General features: G+C 34.8%; 1 non-coding gene across 1 annotated transcript; it reads left to right on the top strand.

Annotated features, from left to right (window-relative positions):
- Positions 1–3,527: 3,527 nt before the first annotated feature.
- LOC113175463 (U6 spliceosomal RNA) lies at positions 3,528–3,633 on the top strand. Its single transcript, XR_003299970.1, has one exon. It is a non-coding gene; the product is annotated as a U6 spliceosomal RNA (small nuclear RNA).
- Positions 3,634–5,708: the final 2,075 nt, after the last annotated feature.

Genomic DNA, 5,708 nt, shown 5'->3' on the forward strand with positions numbered 1-5,708 from the left:
TATTTTTTCCATATTTTATGGGTGCATTACAGTTATATATAATGGTGTGATTCATTGTTAGATACCTGTGCACACACACAATATAACAATATATTTGTGCAGATCATTCCCCAGCATTTTATTTTTCCCTCCACTACTCCCTTTCCTTAGTTTCTTTCCTCTAATCTAGTGATTTATCTTCAATTTTCATGAGACCCCCCCCTTTCTTTTTCTTTTTCTTCTCTAACTTCTGTATGAGAGAAAACATATAACCCTTGACTTTATGAGTTTGGCTTATTTTGCTTAAAAATGTTTTCAAGTTCCATCCATTTTCCTGCAAATAACATAATTTCATTCTTTTTTAATGGGTGAACAAAACTCCATTGTGTGTATAACATATTTTATGTATCCATTCATTCCTAGGCTGGTTCCATAGTTTGGCAATTGTAAACTGTGCTACTATAAACATGGGTATTCGTATATCAATATAGTTTGCTGACTTTAATTCTTTAGGATAAATATTGAGGAGTGGTATAGTTGAGTCATATGGTGATTCCACTCCTAGGCATTTGAGAAACTGATATACTGATTTCCATAGTGGTTATTCTAGTTTACAACCCCATCATAAAGTGTTCTTTTTTCTCCACATTCTCTTTAGTATTTATTATTGTCTGTAATCTTTTAATTTCTTTTTTTATTTTGATACTGGGGATTGAACCCATGGGTTCTTAACCACTGAGCCACATCCCCAGCCCTTTATATATTTTATTTGAGACAGGGTCTCACTGAGTTGCTTAGGGCCTTGCTGAGGCTGACCTTGAACTCATGATCCTCCTGCCTCAGCCTCCCAAATTGCTAGGATTACAGGCATGCATCAGCACACCCAGCTATTGTTTGCATTCTTGATGGCTACCATTCTAACTAGAGATGAATCTCAGTGTAGTTTTGATATGCATTTCCTAAATTGCTAATGATATTGAACATTTTTTCATATATTTGTTGGCCATTTGTATTTCTTCATTTGAGAGGTGTCTGTTTAGTTCATTTGCCCATTTATTGATTGGGGTTTTTGTTTTTGGTGTTAAGTTTTTTGGGTTCTTTATATATTTTAGATATTGTCAGAAGAGTAGCTGGCAAAGATTTTCTCCTATTTTGTAGGTTCTCTCTTCACATTCCTAATTGTTTACTTTGCTGTAGGGAAGCTTTTTTATTTGATGCCATCCCATTTATTAACACTTGGTATTATTTCCTGAGCTTATTCTTCTATATATGGATAACCAGTTTTCCCAGCACCATTTGCTGTGTCTTTTCTCCAAACATGTTTCTTGCTATGTTTGTCGAGGATCAGATGAGTATATCTTGTGTAGGTTTGTCTCTGTGTTTTCTATTCTATACCATTGGTCTACGTTTCTGTTCTTATGTCAGTACCATGCAGTTTTGGTTACTATAGCTCTACAGTATGATTTGAAGTCAAGTATTGTGATGCTTCCAGCATTGCTTTTTGGCTTAAAATTAGTTTGGCTCTTCTGGGTCTTTTATTCTGTAGAAGGGAAATTTAGGACTGTTTTTTTTTTTTTTTTGTAGTTCTGTGAAGAATTTCATTGATATTTTGATGGGGATTACATTGAATCTGTATATTGCTTTTGGGAATAGGGCCAATTTAATGATATAAATTCTATCTATCCATGAACATGGAAGGTCTTTCTATTTTGTATCTTCTTCAGTTTCTTTTACACTGTTCTAGAGTTTTCATTGTAGAGGGCTTTTACCCCCTTGGTTACATTTATCCCTAGATAGTTTATTTTTGCAGCTATTATGAATGGGACTATTTTCCTGATTTCTTTCTTGGCTTATTTATTATTGGCATATAGGAAAGTTATTAATTTTTTGTATATTGATTTTGTGAGCTGCTACTTTGCTGATTTGTTTATTAGCTCTAGCGGTCTTTTGGTAGAGCTTTTTGAATCTTCTAAGTATAGGATCATATCATCTGCAAACAGTAATAATTTGTTTTCTTTTTATCATTTTTATTTCTTTCTCTTGTCTGATTTCTCTGGCTAGAATTTCTAGTATTGTATTGAATATGAATAGTGAGAGTGGATATTCTTATCCCATCCCATATTTTAAAGGAAATACTTTTAGTTTTTCCCCATTCACTATGATGTTGGCTTTGGTTATGTTGTACATATACTTTATGATGTTGAGTAAGTTCCTCCTATCCCTAGTTTCTTCAGCATATTTATCATGAACAAGTGCTGGATTTTGTCAAAACTTTCTCTACATTTATTGAGATGACTATGATTTTTGTTCTTAATTCTGTTTATGTAGTGAGTTACATTTATTGATTTGCATATGTTAAACCATCCTTCCAGCCCTGGAATGAAACCAACTTGGTTTCATTATGTATAATCTTCTTGGGCATTATGTATAATCTTCTTAATATGTTGTTTGTTGAATTTGATTTGCTAATGTTATATTAAGTATTTTTGCATCTAAGTTCATCTGATTTGGGTCTGTAGTTTTCTTTCCTGTATGTGTCCTTATCTGGTTTTTGTATAAGTGTAATCCTGGCCTCATAGAATGAATTTGGAAGTGTTTCATCCCTTTCTATTCCATGGAATAATTTGGGGAGCATTGATATCAGTTCTTTTTGAAAGGTCTAATTGAATTCAGCTGAGAATCCATCTGGTCCTGGATTTTTCTTGTTGGAAGGCTTTTTATTACTGCTTCTGTCTCATTACTAGTTATTGATCTGTTTAGGTTTTCTATGTCCTCTTGATTCAATTTGACAAGTCATATGTTTCTAGAAATGGTTTGATTTCTTCTAGGTTTTCCAATTTATTGGAGTCTAAGTTTTAAAAATAGTCCCTAATAATCCTCTGGATTTCTGTGTTATCTGTGGTGATTTCTCTTTTTTCATCTCTAATTTTATTAATTTGGATCTTCTCTCTTTTGATTAAGGGCTATACACGTTATTTATCTTTTCAAAAGAACTTATATATTTTAATTCTCTCTATTTTGTTGATTTTGGCTCTGATCTTAATTATTTCCTTTGTACTGGTTTTGGAATTGGTTCTTGTTTTTCACAGAACTTGAGGTACATCATTAGGTTTATTACTTGAGATTTTTCTGATTTTCTTACGTAGGCATTCATAATTATAAACTTTCATTTTAGAACTGCCTTTATTGTGTCCCTGGAGTTCTAGTATGTTGTATCCCTATTCTTGTTTTAAGAATTTTTAAATTTCTCCACAACTTCTTCTATTACCCATTTATTTTTCAGTCTCCAGGTGTTTATATGGTTTCTTTGGGGGGGGGTGATTTTTAATTTCATTCCATTATTACAAGGAATAATATCAGTTCTTTGATTTGTTTTCTGAATTTGCTAAAAGTTGCTTTGTGGTCTAAAATGTGGTCTGTTTTGGAGAAGGTTCCATGAGCTGCTAAGAAGAAAGTGTATTCAGCTGTTGGTAGATGTTAATTTTTATAGAAGTCTGTTAAGTCCATTTGATTTATAATATTTTTTAGGTTCCAAGAGTCTTTACTGAGTGCTTGCTTCAGCAGCACATATACTAAAATTGAATGATATAGAGAAGCTTAGCATGACCCCTGCACAAAGATGACAAGCAGATTTGTGAATTGTTCCATATTTTTTAAACTAAAAAGCTTCTTTACAGCAAAGAAAATAATTGAGAATGTGAAGAGAGAAAAAATCTGCCACCAGCACCTCAGATAGAGCATTACTCTACAGGATATATAAAGAACTCAAAACATTTAACACCAAAAAACCCAATTAATAAATGGGCAAAGGAACTGAACAGGCACTTTGCAGAAGAAGAAATACCATCAGTCAACAAATATATGAAAAAATGTTCAATATCCGTAGCAATTAGAGAAATGCAAATTAAAACTACACTGAGATTTCATCTTACTCAAGTCAGAACAGCAATAATCAAGAATACAAGTAACAATAAATGTTGGCAAGAATGAGGGGGGAAAGGTATACTCATACATTGCTGGTGGGACTGCAAATTGGTGCAGCTAATCTGGAAAGCAGTACGGAGATTCCTTGGAAAACTCACCTAGGTGTCCTGGGGGAGGGCTCCTATACCGCTGCATCCAGGGTAGCAGAGACTCTCCCCTCCAGGCGAGAGACCCTTCCCAATTGGGTGTAGGGGGGAGCTCTTATACCACTGCAACCAGGGTATAGGGGACTCGCCCCTCCAAGGTGGGAGACCCATCCCACCTGGTGTCTGGGGGAGCTCTTATACCACTGCAGCCAGGCTAGAGGGTGTCTATTTTATATAATTATGTGCACAAACATTTGGGGCATAATTACTTATTATTGTTATATCTTTCTATTGGATCATTCCCTTTACCAGAATGAAGTGACTTTCTTTGTCTCTTGATTAATTTTGGCTTGAAGTCTGCTTTGTTAGATATGACAGTAGCTATTCCTACTTGTTTTTAAGCTCCTTTTGCATGATGTATTAATTTCCATCTTTTTACTTTTAGCCTGTTGTTGTCCTTGCTTATAAGTAGAGTGTCTTGCAAACAATATATAGTTGAGTCTTGTTTTTTTTATCCATTCTGCCAACCTATGTCTTTTCATTCCAAAACTATATTTTAAAAAGTATATTCAGAAGTCTCTTTTGTATCCCTGTCTTTTCCCTTTGTCTCCCACACTCAAGAGTTCATCATTTTGATAAGTTTCTGGCTTATTCTAGGGATACTGTTTGAAAGTACACACATGTGTAAATACATGCATATGTGTGTATGTATTCTTATTTTTTCTCCTTGCTCACACAAAATATACTACAAACACTGTTCAGGCCACAGTAGCACACGTCTATAACCCCAGCTACTCAGAAGATTGAGCTAGGAGGATCATGAATTCAAGTCTAGCCTGAGCAACATAGCAAGAACCTGTCTTAAAAGACAATTTTTTAAAAGACAGAAACAAATTTTAAACAATGTTCTACATTTTGCTCTATAAACTTAGTGATATGTTCTGGAAATTAATCTGTGTCAGTGTATGGGGACTGTAGTGGGTGTAATTCTTTCCCCCCAAGGATATATCCATCTAGTACCTGAGAATGTGGCTTTATTTGGAATAAAGGTCTTTGTAGATGTAGTTAAGAATCTTGAGATGAGATCATTCTGGATTGAGGTGAACACAAAATGTAAACACGAGTGTCTTTATAAAAGAAAAGAGGGGCTGGGGTTGTGGCTCAGTGATAGAGTGCTCACCTAGCATGTATGAAGCACTGCATTTGATCCTTAGCACCATATAAAAATAAATAAAATAAAGGTATTGTGTCCATCTTCAACTAAAAAAAATTAAAAAGAAAAAGAAAAGATATATGAGACACAGGAAGACCATGTGAAGATAAAAGAGATTAAAATGGCACCGTTACATGCTAAAGAATATCAAGGATTATATCAGATGCAAGGAGGGAAGTATAAAACAATTTCCCTTTCAAAGCCCCAAGGAACCATCCCACTGGGCATGGTGGTGGTCTTCTGTAATCCCAGCTGCTCAGTAGGCTAAGACAGGAAGATCACAAGTTTAAGGCCAGCCTTAGCAATTTAGCCAGGCCCCCAGCAACTTAGTGAGATCCTATCTCAAAATAAAAAATAAAAAAGCTGGGAATGTGGCTCAGTGTTTGAGCACCCAGGTTCAATCCCTGGTACCAAAAAGAAAAAAAAAAAGGAGCTATCCATCCCTG

The sequence above is a fragment of the Urocitellus parryii genome, chromosome X (genome assembly GCF_045843805.1).
Source record: "Urocitellus parryii isolate mUroPar1 chromosome X, mUroPar1.hap1, whole genome shotgun sequence".
Classification (NCBI taxonomy): Eukaryota; Metazoa; Chordata; class Mammalia; order Rodentia; family Sciuridae; genus Urocitellus; species Urocitellus parryii.